This window comes from Leptonychotes weddellii, chromosome X, assembly GCF_054177405.1.
Source record: "Leptonychotes weddellii isolate Sample4059 chromosome X, ASM5417740v2, whole genome shotgun sequence".
Lineage (NCBI taxonomy): Eukaryota > Metazoa > Chordata > Mammalia > Carnivora > Phocidae > Leptonychotes > Leptonychotes weddellii.
Window position 1 is genome coordinate 7,095,101 of NC_138385.1, and position 22,771 is coordinate 7,117,871.

At 39.3% G+C, this 22,771-nt stretch overlaps 2 pseudogenes; one reads left to right on the forward strand and one right to left on the reverse strand.

The window, feature by feature from the left end:
• Window positions 1–1,500: 1,500 nt before the first annotated feature.
• On the reverse strand, window positions 1,501–1,945 carry LOC115940430 (ATP synthase F(0) complex subunit C2, mitochondrial pseudogene; annotated as a pseudogene).
• Window positions 1,946–2,552: 607 nt separating this feature from the next.
• The window catches only part of LOC145717925 (armadillo repeat-containing protein 10-like), a 40,865-nt pseudogene continuing 20,646 nt past the window's right edge, over window positions 2,553–22,771 (forward strand).

Below are 22,771 nucleotides of genomic sequence, written 5' to 3' on the forward strand. Positions count from 1 at the left end.
TTTTTTTTTTAAAGATTTTATTTATTTATTTGACAGAGAGAGACACAGTGAGAGCAGGATCACAAGCAGGGGGAGAGGGAGAGGGAGAAACAGGCTTCCCGCGGAGCAGGGAGCCCGATGCGGGGCTCGATCCCAGGACCCTGGGATCATGACCTGAGCCGAAGGCAGACGCTTAACGACTGAGCCACCCAGGCGCCCCTGCGTGGAGTATTTCTGATTGTACTCTGTCTGTATCATCATTGTGAGTCACCTGAGGTCCCAATTTGGAAATAAGCAAGACATGCATACATCAATCAACAAAGGAGGATGTGATCACTTTAGGTGTGATCTGAGGAATATAGAGCAATCAATTTCGTGTGTAGAAATATATTAGGAAGACTTCTTCAGAATTCTCCTCACTGGCTCCAACTATCTCATCAGCCTATTATCATCCATTTTCTAATATCTCTTTAATGAACTATTCCTTTGGAATATCAGATTAGCCAACAATGTTCTCTTGTTCATTTACAAAACATTATTTTTGTTAAGCATGTATAAAAACCGAAGCCTCAAAAGATAAGGAATGTGTCCGGAGATCCTGGCATCAGCCCCCAGGAACCTCCCGCACCTGGCCCAGCACTGCGTCCCAGCCTAACAACACTGGATATTCACATGCACAAGAATGAAAAGTGGACCCCTGGCTTGCATCACTCACAAAAATTAATTCTAAATATATTAAAACTGAAATGTGAGACCTGAAAGTATAAAACTCCTAGAAGAAAAGAACAGAAAAGCTATTTGACATTGGTCTTGGCAAAGACTTTTTGGACACACCAAAAACAAAAATAAACAAGCAGGACTACATCAACCTAAAAAGCTTCTGCACAGCAAAAGAAACAATCAACAAAATGAAAATCTACAGAGTAGGATAAAATATTTGCAAACCATGTATCTAATAAGGGGTTAATATAAAAAATTTATATGGAATTGATATCATTCAATACCAAAAAAGAAATAATCTGATTTAAAACTAGGTAGAGGAACTGAATAGACATTTTTCCAAAGAAGACATACAAATGGCTAACAAGTACATGAAAAGGTGCTCAACATCATTAATCATCAGGGAAACGCAAATCTAAACCACAGTGAAAGATCACCTCCACCTGTTAAAAGGGCCATCATCAAAAAGACAAGAGATAACTAGTGTTGGCCAGGATGTACAGAAAAGAAACCCCTGTGCACTATTGGTGGGAATGCAGATTGGTAGAGTCACAGTAGAAAACAGAATGGGAAATACTCAAAAAAATAAAAATAGAACCATCATATGATCCATTAATCTCCCTTTTGGGTATATATACATAGGAAATGAAATCAGTATCTCTGCACGTCTTTTTGTTCTTATGAATACAGTATTTATTTGTCTTCCCTCTGTTAAACTTTGAGCCAGCCACTTTCCCTAGGCTGCCTGGGGAGGTACAGAGAAAAGGGACATACTGGGCAGACGAAATATGGTAGAAAGACCTATAGGAGGTGGAGACAGCTCCCTCCCGTGATGAAGAGGATGAGAAAGGCCACCAGCAGACACAAGAGCCCCATGGCCTCCAAGAGGGCAAAGCCCAGAATGGCGTAGGAGAAGAGCTGTTGCTTCAAAGAGGAGTTCCTGGCATAACCAATGATGAGGCTCCCAAACATAGTCCCAATTCTAGCCCCAGAGCCAGCCACCCCTACCGTGGCTGCCTCAGCCTCAATGAACGTGGCTGCTACGTCAATATCCCATGAAATGGCACTGATTCGGAAGCTGCCATAGGAATAAGTGACGTCAGGGGATGTGGGGCAGCCAAGCTGCTGAGGCTCTCATCTGTCAGTGTCTCGGGTGGTTTTAGCAGCACTGCAGTGGTTGGCTCAACAGCTGAGAGGTGCTCCTAGCCAAGAAGGGGGTGGCGACAACCGTTGCTCAGGTGTACATTTTCAGGGGATGAGGGGCTGTGGCAGGAGAGCTGCTCCCAGGGCAGAGAAGACAGAGAGTGAGGTATCTGCACTTCTATGTTCATAGCAGCAGTTTACAATAGCCAAGACATGAAAACAACCTAAGTATCTGTTGACAGATGAACGGATAAAGATGCGATATACATATATATCTCACCCATAAAAGAGGGAAATCCTACCATTTGTAACAACACGGATGAGTCCTGAGTGCATTATGCCAAGTGAAATAAGTCTGATAGAGAAAGACAAATACTGTATGATCTCACTCATATGTAGAATCTAAAAAAGTTGAACTCAGAAACAGAGTAAATTGGTGGCTGCTAGGAGTTGGTGAGTGAGGGAAATGGGGAAATGTTGATGGGAGTCTGGGTGGCTCAGTTGGTTAAGCGTCCGTCTCTTGATTTCAGCTCAGGTCAGGATTTCAGGGTCGTGAGATTGAGCCCCACATTGGGCTCCGCACTCAGCTTGGAGTCTGCTTGAGGTTCTCTCTCTCTCTCTCCCTCTGCTCCTCCCCCCGACTCACGCTAAATAAATAAATAAATAAATAAATAAATAAATAAATAAAATCTTTTTTTAAAAATGGAGAAATGTTGATCAAAGGGTAGAAATGTTCAGTTATAAGATAAGTAAGTTCTACAAGTCTTATGTACAGCATGGTGACTATAGTTAACAATACTGTATTGTATACTTGAAATTTGCTAAGAGGACAGATCTTAAATATTCTCAACACAAAAATAAAATGGTAACTATGTGAGGTAATGGATGTGTTAACAAACCTAGTGGTAATCATTTCATGATACACACACACACACACACACACATATACACACATGTCAAATCATTACATTGCACACCTTAAGATTCCACAATGTTATTTGTAAGATATATATCAATAAAGCTGGAAATGAAAAATTTGTGTTTTGGTGAAAAAAGAAACATTTAGATATATAAATTTTAAGTACAAAAAATAAAGTCTTTGGGGCTCCTGGGTGGCTCAGATGGTTGGGCGTCTGCCTTCGGCTCGGGTCATGATACCAGGGTCCTGAGATTGAGCCCCGCGTTGGGCTCCTGGCTCAGCAGGGAACCTGCTTCTCCCTCTCCCTCTCCCTCTGCCTCTCTCCCTGCTCATGCTCTCTCTCTCTATCTCTGTGTCTCAAATGAATAAATTTAAAAAATCTTTAAAAAATAAAGTCTTTTACATTTCTAAATAAAATAAAAAATAAAACTGAGGAATAGACTTCCTGGTGAAATAATGTTTTATTCAAACTGGCAACCAATCAAGTCATTTACCAAGGATGAGTGTTATATTTCATTTATTTTGTGTATATATATATATATATATATATGCTTATGAATAGAGGCATTATTAAAGCCTAAAAACAAAGATTCTGTAATTATTGAAAACGTTTGGTTGTTCTGGGTAACAATGTAGCCTTTCAGCTAACCAAGCTATAATTTGTTAATTGGGTGGTATTCCAATTGTTGGAATGTAATCAACAATCCTAACCTCAGTATTAAAGGCAAAGCTTGAAGTGCACTGAATAACCTAAATGTGAATGTTAAAAATCAGAGCAAGTTAAAGATATTCATCAAGTCTGTGAGAATTTTTTCTTTGGTTCCCTTAAGTCTGCTATGCAGCTGGTTGGGCTGGATTGTTAACAAACATGACTATTACCACTGACCATATACTTAACATTTATTTTACAGACCTTTTCAATGTGTTACTTGTGGGAAATGGAAACACCAAAGTTCAAGTTTTGAAACTGCTTTTGCATTTGTCTGGAAATTCAGCCATAGCAGGAGGACTACTTAGTACCTAAGGATTCATCATCATTCCTTTCTCTTTATAATAGCCACCTAGCAAAGAAGATTCTTCTTGGAGTACCTTTTTTAAGATTTATTTATTTTATTTGTTTTGGGGGAGGGGCAGAGGGAGAGAGAGTCTCAAGTAGACTCCCCGCTGAGTTTGGAGCCTGACCCAGGGCTCAATCACCACCCTGAGATCATGACCCAAGCCAAAACCAAAGTCAGACACTTAACCACTGGCACCACCCAAGCCTCTCTTCTTTGAGTACTTCTGTAAGAATATAAATAACTGCCTCAACATCAAAGGCCATTTAGCTTCTCAACCTATGTTCACTAAAGGTTCACTGTTCTTCCTCCTCTATGGTGAGGAATGTGTCCAGAAAATAAGAGCTTTAAAAAAAAAGAAAAGAAGGGGCGCCTGGGTGGCTCAGTCAGTTGAGTGTCCAACTCTTTTTTTTTTTTTTAAAGATTTTATTTATTTATTTGAGACAGAGAATGAGAGGGAGGAGGGTCAGAGGGAGAAGCAGACTCCCCGCCGAGCAGGGAGCCCGATGCGGGACTCGATCCCGGGACTCCAGGATCATGACCTGAGCCGAAGGCAGTCGCTTAACCAACTGAGCCACCCAGGCGCCCAAGTGTCCAACTCTTGATTTCAGATCAGGTCATGATCTTGGGGTTGTGAGATCGAGCCCCACATTGGGCTCCACACTCAGCCCAGAGTCGGCTTGTCCCTCTCCCTCCCCCTGGCTTGTTCTCTCTCTCTCTCTCTCGCTCTCTCAAATAAATAAATAAATAAAATCTTTTAAAAAAAAAGAAGAAAAGAAAAGCTTTAGTTTATCATCATGATGTGGATGTGAAGTAAAAAGATGCAACAATAACAAAATTCTGATAGTCATATGTGTCCAAAGAGTAATGCAGTCTGGAAGTAATGAACATTATAAATTTCTTACTTTCCATATTTCTTGTAAAAGAATTCTTTCAGCAGCTGGATTTAAACAGTAAATGTCATGTCTCATCAATACAGCTAAAACTTGCCATGGTCTTCAAGATTATTTTGGACCATTTTATTGACACCAAATGAATATTGGAACTTGTACTGAAAACATTTATTTTGCTGTCTACATTGAGATATTTTGGTTATTTCCTCTACATGAAGAGACAGTGACCTTTGTACACATAAGCTACACTTTCACCATTTGAAGTGATCCAAGACCACATTAGCATGTCATAAATTCATTGGTTTAGAACTATCATAGGAATGACACCATTCTTCTAGTACTGATGAGATCCTGAGTGCTCAGTTTCAACTGCCAACCCAGCCACAGAACATCCAAAAATCCAATCATCTGTACTTCTAGTCAATGCAAAATATAAACTTTAGGAGAAGGCACTCTCTAGTACTCACCCACTGCCATACAATGTGCCAGTACAGAAAGATATTATGGATAAAATACTGGATTTAATCCAAACGTCCATCGACAGACAATTGAGTAAATCAATTATCCAGTCTTTAAAATGATGAAGGAGGTCTGGATGTGGGTAATGTGGGAAAATATCCATTCGTAATGACGTGGATGGAACGAGAGGGTGTTATGCTAAGTGAAATAAGTCAGTCAGAGAAAGACAAATACCATATGATTTCACTCATATGTGGAATTTAAGAAACAAAACAGATGAACATAGGGGAAAGGAAGGAAAAATAAAATAAGACAAAAATAGAGAGAGGCAAACCATGAGAGACTCTTAACTATAGGGAGCACACTGAGGATTCCTGGAGGGGAGGTGGGTGGGGTGATGGGGGTCATTAATTGGGTGATGGGCATTAAGGAGGGCACTTGATGTAATGAGCACTAGGTGTTATATGCAACTGGTGAATCACTAAGTTCTACCCTGAAACAAATTAAAATAAAATAAAATAAAATAAAATAAAATGTTATCAGTAGGAGAAAAAAAGAAAAAAAAAGATGAAGAAAGTCTGGATGTGGTAATGTGGAAAAATATCCACGAAATATTATTTTTTAAATACACACTGTAGGAAAATATGCCTAATGTGACCCTGTGTATATTTTTTAAATGAAAAATACTTATGCTTACAAATACATTAACGTTTCTGGAATGATACACAAACTACAGTAGGACTGGAGAGTGGAGAAATGACTTTTTTATGTATACCCTTGACTGTTTGAATTTTTACTATATTTTATAACTTTTTAGTAAAAATAATTTTTTTAAAAACTCACATTTCCAAACTCATTTAGATAATAAATGGCAGAGTTGGTAGATGAGTTTGTGCCTTCAGAATCCACATACACTGATCTTTCCACTATTACATGGTAAGTAAACTAAACACTATCGAGAAGTATGACCTTGCCAGTTGACATCCATTCAGGAAATGTTGTAATGGACAATTTCAGTTTTCAAAAGAACGGACACTAAATTTTCAATTCTCCAGGTGAGGCTTAACTCGTTATATGTCATTATCCATGTTTTTAAAGCTTAGGGATGTTTACAAAATGGAGTTATTTTTCTATTATATATATTTTTTCAGCTTCAATTCCAAGGACTCATGATTTCCTTCACCACTCTTTTATTTGAACATTGGTATGCCTATGAAACCCTCTTTACTTCCATCCCTTCAGCTTTATTTCTAATTGAGAGGATTCAAAAAGCCATAAAAATGTGATCCTTGACAGGATTCTGCTCCAACAAGAAATCCTATGAATACTCTTCTCCAACCAAACAATACTCACCCATTGGAGCAGGATGACTATTGAGTATAATGGCTGGTGAGAGGTAATTCAGCATTTAATTCCTAGCATGAAAGGATGATGAATGCGTGCAAACATGCTGTGTTTGAGATCATCTCCACTGACTTGCTGCCCCTGCCGGTGAAATAAAAAGAGCTTTGGCTCAAACCAATGGATGTTGCCAGGTTTCCCTTTCCACACCTTGTCATCTTAAACAGCAGTTGACTCTTTGATGTTTATAAGAGAGGAGAAGAACAAAGCATAGGAAATTGTTGAAATTACTTTCAGGCTGTTTTATTTTTTCCTTTATTTCTTTCTGTCCCTCTTCCAAGGATGGTGTTGCTTCCTAATGTGAAAGCTAGAGAGATCATCACAACTAAACAGTAAATGTCAACCAACAGCATTCAAAAGAATGGGTTCATTTCATATCTGCGGAGTGTATCTTTAACTCTGAGTGGGAATGAGTAAATTATAGGATTTTTTTTCCCCATTTTTGCAGGGAGAGGGAATAATTAGTTTGCTTTTACGAAATAAATTGCTTGTGTTTACAAAATAAAAACTTCAATACATAATAGTGAAATGGTATAAAATTAGCTCCATTTCTATGAATTCTGAATGTTTTCATTTTCAATGGATCTCATTTTTTCCTATTAAGAAATATTGTTGTACATGGGGATTTATTACATAATTATGATTTTCTGAGAAAATGTTGCTGCAATGAGATCATTCCAAACTTTGTTTCTCCTTCAGCTGTAAGATTTTGTCTTATTTTCCTCTTGATTAAGAAATCAGCAGGTTATCCAAATCAAACATTTATTATAGTCCATTCAAATCCATTCATACATATCACAATTTGCTCCACTAATATTTCAATTAAGGAAATACATAGAAAACAATTGTCTTTGCCTTAGGATGTTGTCATCGACCACATTGCTGGAAACATCCAAATATGCTCCATTAGACAGGGTTCCATTAATCATGACGGATCCCATGGGACCCACTTACAATGTTCTTAAACCATTCATTCTTTCATATCCAAAATCCAAAGGTCTTTAAATGTTCACAGCATTTCTGAGAAACACGATGTACTCATGAGATTATTTCTATGAGTCCTCTCCACACAGTACTGGCAATGTAGAAATGCAATATGCCTAAACATTCAGGCATGACAGCAAGAATATTCTTTGAGACATAAGTCAGTATATTCAATTAATTCCATTCCCATTATTTCTTTTTTTAAGAGATTTATTTATTTATTTTATAGAGAGAGCGAGCAAGTGGGGGGGGGGGAGAGGGAGAGAGAGAATCCTGAAGCAGCCTTCTTGCTGAGCACAGAGCCAAGGCGGGGCTTGATCCCAGGACATCTGAGATCATGACCTGAGCCGAAATCAAGAGTTGGCCGCTTAACCAACTGAGCCACCCAGGTACCCCAGCATTCCCATTATTTCAATGATACCTCCCTGCAAAGTGCTGAAGGCCTGAATAGAAAGCCCCAACTTTAGACATTAAAATACATCTTAAAGAAATACTCAAGTCAAAACTGAAGACGTTTTTTAGTTCAATTCAGGCTCCAACTTTTGCATCACTTACTCTTCCTTTTCTTCTATCCTTGAGTCCTCATCATTAATTCAAGATGGTAGAACCATCTTAAATGGGATGTTCTGCATCTTTCCCCTCCTTTCCCTTTCTATTACTACTCTTATTGCATCCCTATTAATATCCTCTCTTCAGAAAGATGGCAATTTTTTTAACTCAGTTTCCCAAGCTTGCTTCTCTGGAACACTGGGTTCCATGAAATAAATGACATTCAAAATGAGTTCCACTTGAGAAACATGGGCCTAAATATTTGTGGTATTTTTACTGCAGTATTTCTCAGAGCCTTTAAATTGCTAATCTTATTGACTAGGTAACCTATGTTCCAGGCTCTCTGCTAGATCTTCTTATATTATTCCTCTTGACAATTATGTTGTTGTTATTATCTGTTTTATAGATCACACAGCTCATAAGCAGTCAAGCCAGGATTAAATTCCAGCTCTTTCTCACTCCAAAATCCCTGTTCTTGGGGCACCTGGGTGGCTCAGTCAGTTAAGCATCTGCCTTTGGCTCAGGTCATGATCCCAGGGTCCTGGGATCAAGCCACACATGGGGCTCCCTGCTCAGCGGGAGGCCTGCTTCTCCCTCTCCGACTCCCCCTGCTTGTGTTCCCTCTCTCTCTCTCTGGCAAATAAATAAATACAATCTTTTTTTAAAAAACCTCAAATTCCTGTTCTTTTCATATTTCCCTCTTCGGACTGAGACATCATACCATTTCCTTAAAGGTCACCATGTCCTCATTTAGCTACATGTTTCTTTCTCTTAATAAAAAAATGAACATCTTGATATTTTTTAATAGAGAGAAAATTAATTTTGCTTTGTGATGGAGTTAATACTGTAGAGGATAATGGCATACATCTTTGTGTCAGACAATATTACTCAAGTTTTGGTTCTGCAAATCACTAGCTATGTAACAAAGGATAAGTCCTTTAATCACTTAAAACCTATTTCTTCATCTGTACTATGGGTAAAATATTTATTTCAGGAAGATATTTGTGAAGCTTGAATGTGATTATGCAAGTAAAGCACTTAGAGCAATTGGACATATAATAAGTATTACATTATAATATTACCATTAATTAATAATGATAACATCATGATGTCCCTAAGACTCACTTGCCTAGGTTTCTTATTATAGTCCCTAAATAGTAAGATTCAATTTTCAATGTGGATCTTACTAATTGAGATGATCTAGCATAGAGTACCAGCTTGCCCTTCCCAAATTAAGACATTCAGGATGTTGACTTTCCTTTCTGTAAACATTTTTAGATGAAAACTGCAAAATGATCTTATTTTCTGTATTTTATTATCAATCTTAAAAGAGATTTTGAAAAAATATACAATTTTTGAAAATTAAAATTTATAAAATTATTAAATACATTGATTGAAAGAAGAAAATGCCGTTGACTTTTAGAGATCTATTTAATAACCAATTTTAACAAAACCCCACCAAATTGAGCTTTACTTATTTGGAATTTATAATTCTCTGAGACAAAGACCAGAATACAGTTTTAAAATAACTTCATGAGGGACGCCTGGCTGGGTCAGTCAGTGGAGCATGCAACTTCTGATCTTGGGCTTTTGAGTTCGAGCCCTATGTTGGGCAAAGAGATTATTTAAAAATAAAATCTTAAAAAACACAAAAACCAAAAAAACCTCCTGAGGATTCACTGCTATTTGGTGTATGTTTTTCAGGGTGGTAATTATCATAATAGCAGGGCTTAAGGGTATGATATAAACCAGGAACTGCTCTAACTGCTATACATATATTAACTAATTGAATCTTCAAAAACATTTTATGAAGTGGATACTAGTGTTACCCATTTTACATATGAACCAACTGAAGGAAAGAAAGATTGTTACTTACCCAACAACCTACAACTTGTAATGCAGAATTGGGGTCTTTTATTTTATTTTTTGTTTAAAGAGGGTTTTTTTATTTATTTGTCAGAGAGAGAGAGAGAGCACAAGCAGGGGGAGCGGCCGGCAGAGGGAGAAACAGGCTCCCTGCCCTGATGTGGGACTCGATCCCAGAACCCTGGGATCATTACCTGAACCAAAGACAGATGTTTAACCGACTGAGCCACCCAGATGCCCCAGAACTGGGGTCTTTTAATCCAGACAAGCTAGCTCCACTATCTGCACTCTTACCTACTGCACATTGATTGCCTTTATTCCCATAGTTTTACAGAAATTAAACCTACTTAAAATGTTTAAACCTTGATATTGGTCAAATTCAGAATACTACTTTCCAGTTAGTCCCAATATTTTACTACTCAATGTTCATTAATTTGTATTTTAAGAACACGATTCTTTGATCTACATTCTGGAAAACCTCATCAGAAATACTGCTGACATTTCCACGGACACAAGTCTCAATAGTCAGCTCATCTCAGTTCTAATTTTTATCAAGAATCTTCTGGAGACAAGTATAAAACAGCATGTGTCCAATGCCAATACATGTTTTAAGACTGAAGCAATCCGTTTTCTCTAAAATTCACCTGGAAAGATACGTACTGTCCCTTATTATGAGAAAAGTGGCTTATCGTTTGTTTGCCAGAACTCCAAGTAATAGTAAAGTCAAGAAGCTGAGAGTTGAAATAAACAAGGCACAATATTGGCAAGGAAGAGTTTGTATCTGCAAGTCTGGGTTGAACATTTTACTTGCATAGTATATTTTAGACCCAATGTAGATATATGTGACCCGATATTGCTAGTTTCTCAGAAACATTCACACCCCACTTCCCAAAACACAACCATACTTTATTCTCTTTCTCCTTGGATTCAAAACTCTTGATCTTTCTTTCACTGGATCCTAGGGAAGCATTTATCAAAGGGTATTCTATGGGATATTGATAAGTATTAAGGGCAGAAAAGTGTTCTGTAGTCAAGTAAGTTTTGGAGAAACTAGGTTAAATGAAGTTAACCAGGCTTATGTACTGTGGGATTTGCAGAGCCTTTAGATACTAATTCCTAACAATCTCCAAGAGCAGAACAAAATGTGAAGAAACCCTCAAAAACTCTGGCCACACATTTTTTTTGGAGCACGCCAATGTGGGAAAATTACTTCACAAACATGTTTTGGGAATCAATGGTGTGATGCCATAAGTCATTAAAATTGGCAGAGGATAAAGAAAAATCTCAAGTGCTGGTTTATAGACTTGCTGTGTTAGGAACTCATTTTGGGGAGGAGATGTAGAAAGAAGATTTCTCGGAAATACATTTTCTAAGGTTCTACACCTAGAAATCTGGGATAAGGTCCAGGATCCTATATTTGGTGTGGGGTGGGGTCTTTCTTTTTGTTTGTGCAGCAGAGCTAGGCTTTAGAACCACCGCATAATGGAAATACCATGGCTTCATAGCCTAAAGCATATTTACACACCTCCCCTCAATTATATATACACTATGATAAACACAACAATGCCCCCCTCAAAGATGACTATGTCTTAATCCCCCAAACCTTTGAATATGTTAATTTACGTTGCAAAAAAAGACTTTGCAGATATGATTCAGTTAAAGATCTTGAGATAAATTGATCTTGGGTTTATCAGGTTGGGCCAAATGTAATCACAAGGTCCTCATAAGAAGAAACAGGAGAGTCAAAGCCAGAGAGAGAGATTTAAAGATGCCACACTTGTGACTGATGATGCAGGAAGGAGCCATGAACCAAGGATTGCAGGGAGCCTCTTAGAACCTGAGAAAGACAAAGGAATGGATTTCCTCCTAGAGCCTCCAGAAGGAACACATCCTGTTGACTCCTTTATTTTAGCCCAGTAAGATACATTTTGGACTTCTGACCCCCCAGAATTACAGGATAATAAATGCTTATTGTCCTAAGCCACTACGTTTGTGGTAATATGTTACAGCGGCAATAGAAAATAATGTATAAGTAATGTATATACTCACATAATTGAATGCAACACCTTTTAGCCATGGGAAACAAAATTATTGTTTTCATATAACATAAATGTTGCCAATTTACAATCCTGCTGCCCTTAATAGTAAGAACAGAGGGGAGAGACTAGCTAACCATGTTAGTGACACAGAAGCTGAATATTTAAGCTCCTTGACAAGGTTCCCAACGCTAGTAAATGGCAGAATGTGGTTTGAATGCAGGTCTGCCGGACTCCAAAATTCAGGCTCTTTTATCTGCATCAATGAACCTCTCTGAGCATCCTGCATAACTATCACAATGCTTAGTTTCCTGCCGTATATTAGAATTACAACATAAGGGGGAAGTGAAAATGCAGAAATTGTTCAGTCTGGAAAAGTATTATCATCAACAAGAATAATATGGTATAGTACTACAACTTGAGGGACAGGAAAAGAAAAGAACGCTATTTCTGGAAGAAGGACATGAACGACTGTTAGAACCCGCATTACATCTGATGGTGTGGCAGAAACATGTATAAAGGTCACACATAGGAAACCGCCTTACACAGTGCCTGAGACTAAGGCTTACTCAGAACTTCAGAGTATACCTCCTTCACCCACCCCACTGCAAAGCTAAGAAACAATAAGTAAAAACAACATTAAACACAGCTGATAGAACTATAGGAGCCACATACTCTCTGGGGAGCCATGGCAGAAAGAGAAGATTCAAACCCAAGCAGCAAGCGAACATCAAACCCAACCCGACCTTTTTGACAGGATTCACACAAAACTCTACACTAAAGGCATAACACAGGAAAGGCATGCTCACATCCAAATATAAGTGGGAAAAAATTTACCTCAGTATGGATTGTCCTATACAAAATATCAAGAGTTCAACAAAAAAATTACAAGGCACATCAAAAAGGGAAAAAACTGACACAGTCTGAATAGAAAAGTAATCATCAAAATACAACTCAAATATGACACAGATATTGGCATTATCAGTGAATTTTACATAACCATGATTAATATATTAAAAGAGACAACAGAAGTGAGAAAACATGAATTAACAGATAGGTAATTTCAGCAAAGAGATGGAAACCGTAAGAAAATGGAAGTGCTAAAAATGAAAAACCCAGTAACACAGATGAAGAATTCCTTGGATGGACTCATCAGTAAACACAACCAAGGAAATACTCAGTGAGCTTGAAGGTAGGTCAGTAGAAATTATCACAAAATGGGGAAAAAAGAAGAGCATCTAGAAGCTGTTGGGCAATATCAAATGGTCTAATATATGCACAACTAGAATTTCAGCAGAAGAAAGAAAGAACAAGGCAGAGAAATATTTGAAGAAATAAAAGTGGAGAATTTTCCAAAATTATTAATAGATAACAAAATTAAGACCCAAGAAATATGGAAAAAAGTGAGCAGGATAAATATAAAAACATTCAAGCATATAATATTCTTTAGTAAGACAAAGGTACAGACTCTAAGGTAGCCAGAGAAGAAAGGAAAATTCCATACTGAGAAATAGAGATCATAATTACAGCAAACATCTCATCAAACATACTACAAAGAAATCAATAAACACCCTTAAAATGTTTAAACATAAACAGGGGCTCCTGGCTGGCTCAGTTGGTTAAGTGCCCAACTCTTGATTTCAGCTCAGGTCACGAGCTCAGGGTCGTGGGATCAAGCCTCGTGTGGGGCTCTGCACTGAGCTCGGAGTCTGCTTGTCCCTCTCCCACTGCTCCTCCCCCCACCCAGCCTCTCTCAAATAAACACATAAATAAAATCTTTTAAAAATTCTTATAAAAAATAAAATAAAATAAAATGCTTAAACAAAAAAAATTCTCTCAACAGTCTGAGAACATTAAGCAGATTACCAAAAGAAAAAAAATTTTGTCAGACACATGCATGATTTGCAAATTTTTTTTCCTCTAGCTTGCCTTTTTATTCTCTCAGTTTGTCTCATTTTTAGTCTTTTTTAAGTAAGCTCTACACTCAATGTGGGGCTTGAACTCATATCCCGAGATCAAGAGTCCCATGCTCTACCAACTGAGCTAGCTAAATGCCTCCAAAATTTTTAGTTTTGATGAAGTCCAGTTTATTATTTTGGTATTTGTCTTTGCTTGACTTATTTCACTTAGCATAATATCCTCTAGTTCTATCCATGTTGTCACAAATGGCAAGTTTGTTCTTTTTTATTGCTGAGTAGTATTCCTGTGTGTGTGTGTGTGTGTGTGTGTGTGTGTGTGTGTGTGTGTATACCACATCTTCTTTATCCATTCATCCATTGATGGACATTTAGGTTGTTTCTTGGCCATTGTAAATAATGCTGCAATGAGGTGCTTCTGGGTGGCTCAGTCGGTTGAGCATCTGCTTTTAGCTCAGGTCATGATCCCAGAGTCCTGGGATCGAGCCCCACATTGGGTTCCTTGCTCATTGGGGGGTCTGCTTCTCTCTCTCTTTCTCTCTCATATAAATAAATAGGGTCTTTTAAAAAAATAATGCTGCAATGAACATAGGGGTCCATATATCTTTTCAAATCAGTGTTTTCATCTTTTTGGATAAATATCCAGAAGCAGAATTGCTGGATCATAGGGTAGCTCTATTTTTAATTTTTTGAGGCGCCTCATACTGCTTTCCACAGTGGCTGCAGCAATTCACATTTCCGCCAACAGTGTTTAAGGGTTCCTTTTTCTCTACATCCCTACCAACACTGGTTATTTCATTCCTTTTTTATGCCTGAATAAGTACTCCATTGTTTGTATACACCACACTTTGTTTATCCATTTTTATGTTGATGAACGCTTGTATTGTTTCTACTGTTGGACTCTTGTGGAAAATGCTGCAATGAATATTGGCATATGAGTTATCAGGGTATCTTTTCAATTCTTTTTAGCATATATCTAGGTGTGGAATTGCTAGGCCATATGGGAATTCTCTGTGTAGCTTTGTTTTCTGCAATGCCTCCACCACTTTTCATTCCCTCCAGCAATGTATGAGGGTTCCAATTTCTCCACATCCTTGCTTACACTTACTATTTTCAACAGTCTTCATTTTAGCCATCCTCATAGATATGAAGTGGTATCTGTTATGATCTTCATTTGCATTTCCTAAGTACTAAAGATTTTGAGCATCTTCCCACGTGCTTATTGTCCATGTGTAGACCTTTGTAGAAATGTCTATTCAAGTCTTTGACCATTTTTTAATTGTAGTGTTTGTTTGGTTTTTTTGTTATTGAGTTTTAGTTCTTTATATATATATGGATATTAAACCCTTATCAGATATATGATCCACAAATATTTTCTCCCATTCTGTAGGTTATCTTTTTACTTTCTTCATAGTGCCCCTGAATGTATAAAATTTTTTGGATGTTGATGAAGGCAAATATCATATGGTGCCCTTTGTATCATATCTAAGAGTTTACTGCCAAGTTTAAGCTCATGAATTTTTACCCCTCTGTTTTCTTTGAAGAGTTTCAGGGTTTCAGCTTGCACATTTATGTACCATGTAGTGGCCAGCCTGGCAACTGGGCAATAGTCTATCTTTTAGTTCCAGCCTTAAAGTCTTTGATATGTTGTTTAGGAACAGACCCATGCATGTATGGCTTTGGAGTGACTCCAGGAGTCCTTTAACAACTTTATGGGTTTGCTTTCTTAAGCTCCTTCCCTTCTCTGCAATCTCCCCACTATTTCTGGATTCTCTTTATAATCCTCCAGCAAGAAAACTGGGACTTTATTTACCTTGATATGCCATACTCTTCTCATAATTGTACCAACATCTGAGACTAACATTGGAATGAGAGTAAGAGAAAAATATGAAGAGAAATTTGTCCCACACTTTTGGGACCACAGCTCTCCTGATTAGAGAGGAGGAATCCTTTCTTTTAGATATTTAGATGCTTATTTAACTATGTTGTATATTCAAACACTGGAAAACTATTCAGCAATAAAAAGGCATTAACTACTATTAGCAACTACTTGGATACATTTCAAAGGCATTATCCTTAGCAAAAGAATCAAGCCACTTAGGTTCACTTAGTTTATGGTTCCATTTATATAAAATTCTAGAGAAAATAACACAGTCTATGGTAATAGTGGCAGAATGCACAACAATTTTGCCTGAGCCAAAGATTATGGGGATTGACTATAAAGAGACACAGAGGATTATTTTGCGATTGCTGTAAATATTGTATATTTTTCTTATGATGGTAGTTACTGATGAAGATTCTCTTTGACCAAACTCTAATCAGGCTCTGCTAAGAAATTTTCCAAGTAGGCCTCCACTTTTGAACTTCTGTATTCATCTCTGCATTGTGCTATCTTAGCAAGAGTCCTAAGGCAGTTTAGCCAGAATCCCTCATTCTCCCTATCTAATCACCCTTGAGATCTGAACAAGTTCCTTACCTCCTACTATGCCCCAGCAGTAATGGCCCATCTTCAGCAAGAATCCTGTTAGGTCGGTTTAGCCAGAATCCCCCCTTATTCCTAATGTTTTATCTTAGTTTTTCAACCATGGACACCCACCCTACTCCTTGACTATAAATTCACACTTCTCCTTGTATTCAGAGTTAAGCTCAATCTCTCTCCCCCACTGCAAGACCCCAATGCAGTGGTTCCTACACCCATCATGACAGTCTTGAATAAAGACTGCCTTACTGGGGACTTCTAGGTGGCTCAGTCATTAAGTGTCTGCCTTCGGCTCAGGTCATGGTCCCTGGGTCCTGGGATCAAGCCCCACTTTGGGCTCCCTGCTCAGTGGAGAGCCTGCTTCTCCCTCTCCCTCTGCCCCTCCCCCTGCTCATGCTCCTTATCTCTCTGACAAATAAATAAATGAAATCTTAAAAAAAAACTGCCTTACTGTTCTTTTACAAGCATCATGAAGAATTTTTCCTATAATAGTAGTTATATAAATTTATCATAATTCATTAAAATGTACACTTAAAATGGATGCATTTTAAGTAAATTATTCCTCAAATAGTTATTTTTTTAAATGAGAGAGAAAAAAAAAAAACCCAGAATAAAAAAAAAGTGTTGAAGGACAAAAAGATTAACTCTAATTTTTCCCTAAGGCCCTGGGCCCCAAACACTTACAGTACTAAACATTTTGAATCTAGGTACAAAAAACTAGACATTATTGGGCATTCTCTAGAATGGTAAAAACTAAAGATTTGTGGATGGAAAAAGTCTTATTCAGCAAATATGGATAGAGGTGAACAGCAGGTGCCAAGTATGAACTTAGCTATAGATGAAGTCGTTTTCTTGCAAAATAAAATTAGTAATCTCAAAATGTTTCCGTATTTTTGTGTATCCACAAAATGAAAAACAAATGGATTATTATAATGTAATTAATCATGTACTTTAGTATTACATTTGCAATGATAAATTCAAATCCAATGAAGGAAATTATATAAATATATTACCGAATCATATATATGCAGAAGAAACTCCATAATAGAAATGCAGCATTTTTATTAATATTTTTAAACAGAATCTTGTTTAAGTTAGTTGCTTGTTATTATACTTGATTTATACAGAAACTAGAAGTTCTTCTTTTGACCACTAGATAGAGCTTTGATATTAATGTAGTAAATAAGACCCACTAAATCTCCGGAAAACTATCTGATACTTGTCTTATATACATGCACTGCTTTGCCTCTAAACATTTTGTTTCCAGACCTGTTTAAGTACGTTCTGAAAAGACATTTTTCTTCACTGTCAGCCATAGCATGAGTTAGAAATTTCCTTACCACAAGGCATGCTACTTAGTGTTTAGTCCAGAGCTTATTGAGGGAATGAGATGAGAATCAATTGGTTGTCCTCTAAGAAGGTCTTGCATCAAATGAGTCATGTTGGACCAATTTAAAGAATAATTAATAATTCCTAATTGTGTCATGGCTACATTTATTAGACTAGTTGAGATGAAACTGTTTCCGGTGGCACCTGGGTGGCTCAGTCGTTAAGCGTCTGCCTTCGGCTCAGGTCATGATCCCAGGGTCCTGGGATCGAGCCCCGCATCGGGCTCCCTGCTCCGCAGAGAGCCTGCTTCTCCCTCTCCCACTCTCCCTGCTTGTGTTCCCTATCTCGCTGTGTCTCTCTCTGTCAAATAAATAAATAAAATCTTTAAAAAAAAAAAAAAGAAAGAAAAGAAACTGTTTCCATAAAATTATAATCTGAGACAATTCAATTGGAACCTTACTAGTGTTGACGTTAAGCATCTTCAGCTACTGGGATATTAGTATGTGGTCTTCGCCGAAGGCATCAATTCCATTATGTATGTGCAGGAACTAGGGGAGAAGGCCTAAATATCTCCTCTCGTAGAAGAATTGACAAGTTCTCTTTGCTAAGGACCTATAGGTCTGAAATGACTTCAGCACTGGGCTGGAGAATCAAGTAAACACTCACATCTGGCCTGATAATTCTCTCTGGCTGGGGGGAATTTCCATAGTTTCTTCTACTCAAAATATAAAGACCCAAAATACGGAAAAATTATTTCCTACATTTTCAATAAATGTAAGGTAAAGTGCACATGTATAGCTTTCCCTCCAAAATTATATTCCGAAATTGGCAAAAGGTATGAGTCAATAATCGAAGTACCTAGAAATAATGACAAGGCACCAAATTTTATATAAAGTCAATCACAAATACATTTCCACATAAAGACATGTATATATCAAATTAATTGGGCTGTCTTTGGGTGGTTGGGGCTATGGGTGTGTTTATTTTTCACTTATTTGCTGTCCTTTAAAATATGAGTTTATAATTTTAAATTGGAAGGAATACACTTTAAAAAACAAAGGAAAATGGGACAAGGGGAAATTTATATATGCAAAAATTAGCCACATTATTAGGTCACTAATCTTCCTTACATTGAGGACAAATAGAGTGCTTGCTTCAGAACATTAAGGACAAATAGTATTGGTTAAATATTCAAAAGCAAAAATAAGAGACATTTTGCCCTTGGAGGTACTATAATTTTCAAAATAGACAGACTGTTTGCTGGTGGACTCCCTCACTGATTTTCATCTAGAGACCAAAGGAATATGTTCTTGTCTACCCTCTTAGTACTTATGTAGTTGGACATAGACTGAACACTGGTATTGGCAATGGAAAAGACATTCACCTAATCCTATGGACAGACACGTATGTGCATGCCTACATCAAAGCATGCAGACACATCCGTGCATGCACACAACACACACACACACGCTTATTCAAATAACTAAAGCCAGCATTATTCCTGAGTTAAGATAGCAGTAGGAGCATAAGCATAATCACACAATTCCTACTCCTAAATATTCATTGATCAACTAAAGAAATACACAAATAGGAAAAATTTTCATCAGCAATGAAAACACTAGATATTCCATGCCACAAATTTCTGAGAACCATGGGGTATATATTGAAGGCACCCAGAGAAGAAATTCATTTTGACAGAATATGATCTTTCCAGGAAGTAAGTTGTAGGAGACTCATTTAGAACAGACACTGATATTTTGTAACTTATAGTTAAGGCTGCCGTTATATGTGACTGAATATAAAGACAGAATGGGAGCTGTTAGGAGATTCAACTAGGTTTCTTCTCTCCTCTGGAGATGGGTGTCTTTGAGCTTCCATACTGATGTAAGGCAGCACCTAGATGTTCTACTAAATCAAAGGAACAGACCAAATGGGAAATAGACTTAGTTGGGGAGGAATTAGGGAAACTCTGGCCCTACATACCCTGACCCTTTTGATGGCCCAGAGCAGAAGCTTTTAGATAGCCATGTTTCTTTTTTTATTTTAATTTTTATTAAATTTATTTAATTTTAATTTTTACTTTTTTTTTATTATTTGTCAGAAAGAGAGAGAGAGAGAGAACACAAGCAGGGGGCATGGCAGGCAGAGGGAGAAGTGGGCTCCCCACCGAGCAAGGAGCCTGATGCCGGACTTGATCCCAGGACCCCGGGATCATGACCTGAGCCAAAGGCAGACGCTTAACCGACTGAGCCACCCAGGTGCCCCTAGAAAGCCAAGTTGCTGATACAAGCTGTTGACTTTCTGAAGTGGTGTCAACTGATTTTGTTCTGTTTTATTTCATGAGGTCATAGGTGCAGGCTGGCAGAGAGAAGGCAGCGCACTCAGTAGGAATCAGGGGCATTTGACTCATTGCTTTGTGTAACTTGCCTGTGCCTTCACAGCCTGCTCAGGCACAGTCATGCACATTCCACTTCCACTGAATGATGCAGCGCTGCTGTGTTTGCTCCATTTTATAGCTCGGTGGATCAGCTAGGCTACAGCTCATGATGTGCAACTCAGACTGCATTATAAATTGGTGTCCCACGGTCAAGTATTCAGTCTCTATGTAGGCCCAGTAGAGGACAAAAGTTAGTTCTTAAAAAGAGTAGTTACCTGAGGGTGATGATAGGGCCTTGCTCCCAAATCCTAAAGGCCTGCACTGTGATTCACCTACAGACGCCTGCCAAAGGAATGCCAAACAGCATCCCTATCAACACGGACACTTTGAATCTGATGGATCATATGGTCCAAGTGACAGAGCAGCTTTCTCAGCAAGTGGGGCATATTGCAGAACCTTCTCTTATTCTGGGTCCCATTCAAAATGAGCAGCTCTTCGGGTCACTCAGTAATTAAATCGAGTAACACACCCAGTTGAGGAAGATGTTGCCGCCAAACCCAAGGAGGCCCCCTAGGCCTTGTGCCTCTTTGATGTTTATAGGAGGCGTGAGATACAACAAATTATCCTTTACCTTAGAAGGGATTCTTCCATATGCCCCAGGCCACTGGATCCTTAGAAATCTCACTGAAGTAGAAGGCCCCTAATTCCCGTCAGATTTATATCCCACTCTCTGATGTGCAAATGTCTGACCATAAGTCTAGTGCAGTTGCTTTTTCTTGCTCGCTAGATACAAATCAACATAATGTCAGCAATGTAATGGACCAGTGTGATATCTTCAGGAAAAAAAAAAAAAGATGATCAAGATCTCTGGGAACTAGGGAGGGTACTCAGTAGGAATCAGGGGCACCTGATTAACCAAAGTGGAAGCATAGAAGACACCAGAATCCATCCACCCACAAAGATCAACAATTAGATAGCTATCTGGGAATAAAAACACACCTGAGAAAGATCAGGAGTGCACTTAAGCATCAGCAACACAGCAGAACAAAAAACCTGAGAATAACTGCATAATAAAGGGTAAGAAAGAACAGCTTCAATTTGCCCACATCTTCCAGTGCACCCAGCGAGCACTGCTCTGGACCAAGAGGGAACACCCAGGTTCAACAAAGCTTCCCTGGCTAGCAAAAGGAGAGTGGAGTGCGCGACCAGATTCCCACCTTTCAGGGCACCGCACAGAGGACTCACTTAGGTTTCAGCAGCCGGTGCGGCTTAGGACCTCAATAGCCCTTGTGGATGCTGCAGATCCCCTCAGCTTTCATCACCGAGGCCCTCATCGCAGACCCCAGCAGACTGTTAGGCAGAAGAACCCAGCAGCTTTCACAGCTGAGCAGGTTCTCACCTTCATAGACACTAGCCTTCGGAGTCCCTCCCTGCCCCAACCCCTCCCCTTCTGCCGGAGCCCAGGAGCCACACTGGCAGCCAGCCCCAGCCTCTGCAGCCATGTGCAGGCAAAATGCCAGCCTAGGCCCCCATGGCCGAGCCCCACCGCTGCGCATGCTCTCACGGCTAGCCCTTGGAATTACTCACCTGCATGCTGCCAGCCCGACTCCTGTCACTGGCCTCCACGGCCATGCACACATCTGGCGGGAGAGCTCAGAGCCACAGAAGCCAAGAGCCAAGGCCACATAATGGCTTGTGGGCCTGGATCCTGCCCTGTCTCCTGTGACTGGCCTGCACCCTTGGGTTCACCTAAAGCTAACAGCTGCAGCCGCATACCTGGACACTGCCAGCCCAAGTCCTGTCACCAGGCTCCACGGCCGTGTGTGGGCCCGTGGTGAGTCCCTGAGCTGCACCAGAGCGCCTGACAGACCCCTGCAGCTGCAGCGTGCCTGTCCTTGAACCCAGTCCTGCTGCTGGCCCAGGCCCCCCCCACCGCATATGGGCAGGCGGGCCGCCCCTCCCGCCACACAGGCACACGCCGCCAGCCCCCGCGGTCAGGTGTGTGCAGACAACCAGATCAGGCCACCACCACTGCCTCCCCTGGTCCCTAGCCATTGGACCTGGAGGCACTTCAAAGGACCCCGACAACCCTCGCAAACCACCTGCAGCACTTGCCACGGATCATGCAGTAGGTAATGTCAATGGACCCCAGTGACCTGAGCAGATGAGACGTATGCAAACAGGGAGCCACGGATGCTTCGATATTGGGTGCCGGGCACCACTAGACCTGGACTCACAGCACGCCCCAGAGTGCCTCCACACACAGGGGAAGGGCTTTTCTGACCGAAGTCAAATATTATTTGAATATAATTTGAGGGTAAGATTAATTACGGATGCACATTTTAACCTCAGGGCAATGACTCAATAGTGCATGGGTTGGCAAACTTTGTTTGAAGGGCCAGAAGTAAATATTTTAGACTTCTGAGCCATATTTCTGTTCAACTACTCAACTCCACTTTTGTGGTTTATGTATGTAAAGTAATGGGCTTAGCTGTGTTCCAATAAAACTTTATTCATATAGAAACAGGCAGCTGGCCCATGGCCCATAGCTTGTTGACCCCTGCTTAATGGTGGAGATTAAATGGATTAAAAACACACAGCCAAAAAGAGGAAAAAAGATACATAGAGTGGATGTTATAAACAACTGCTAGCATGATGGTAGATTT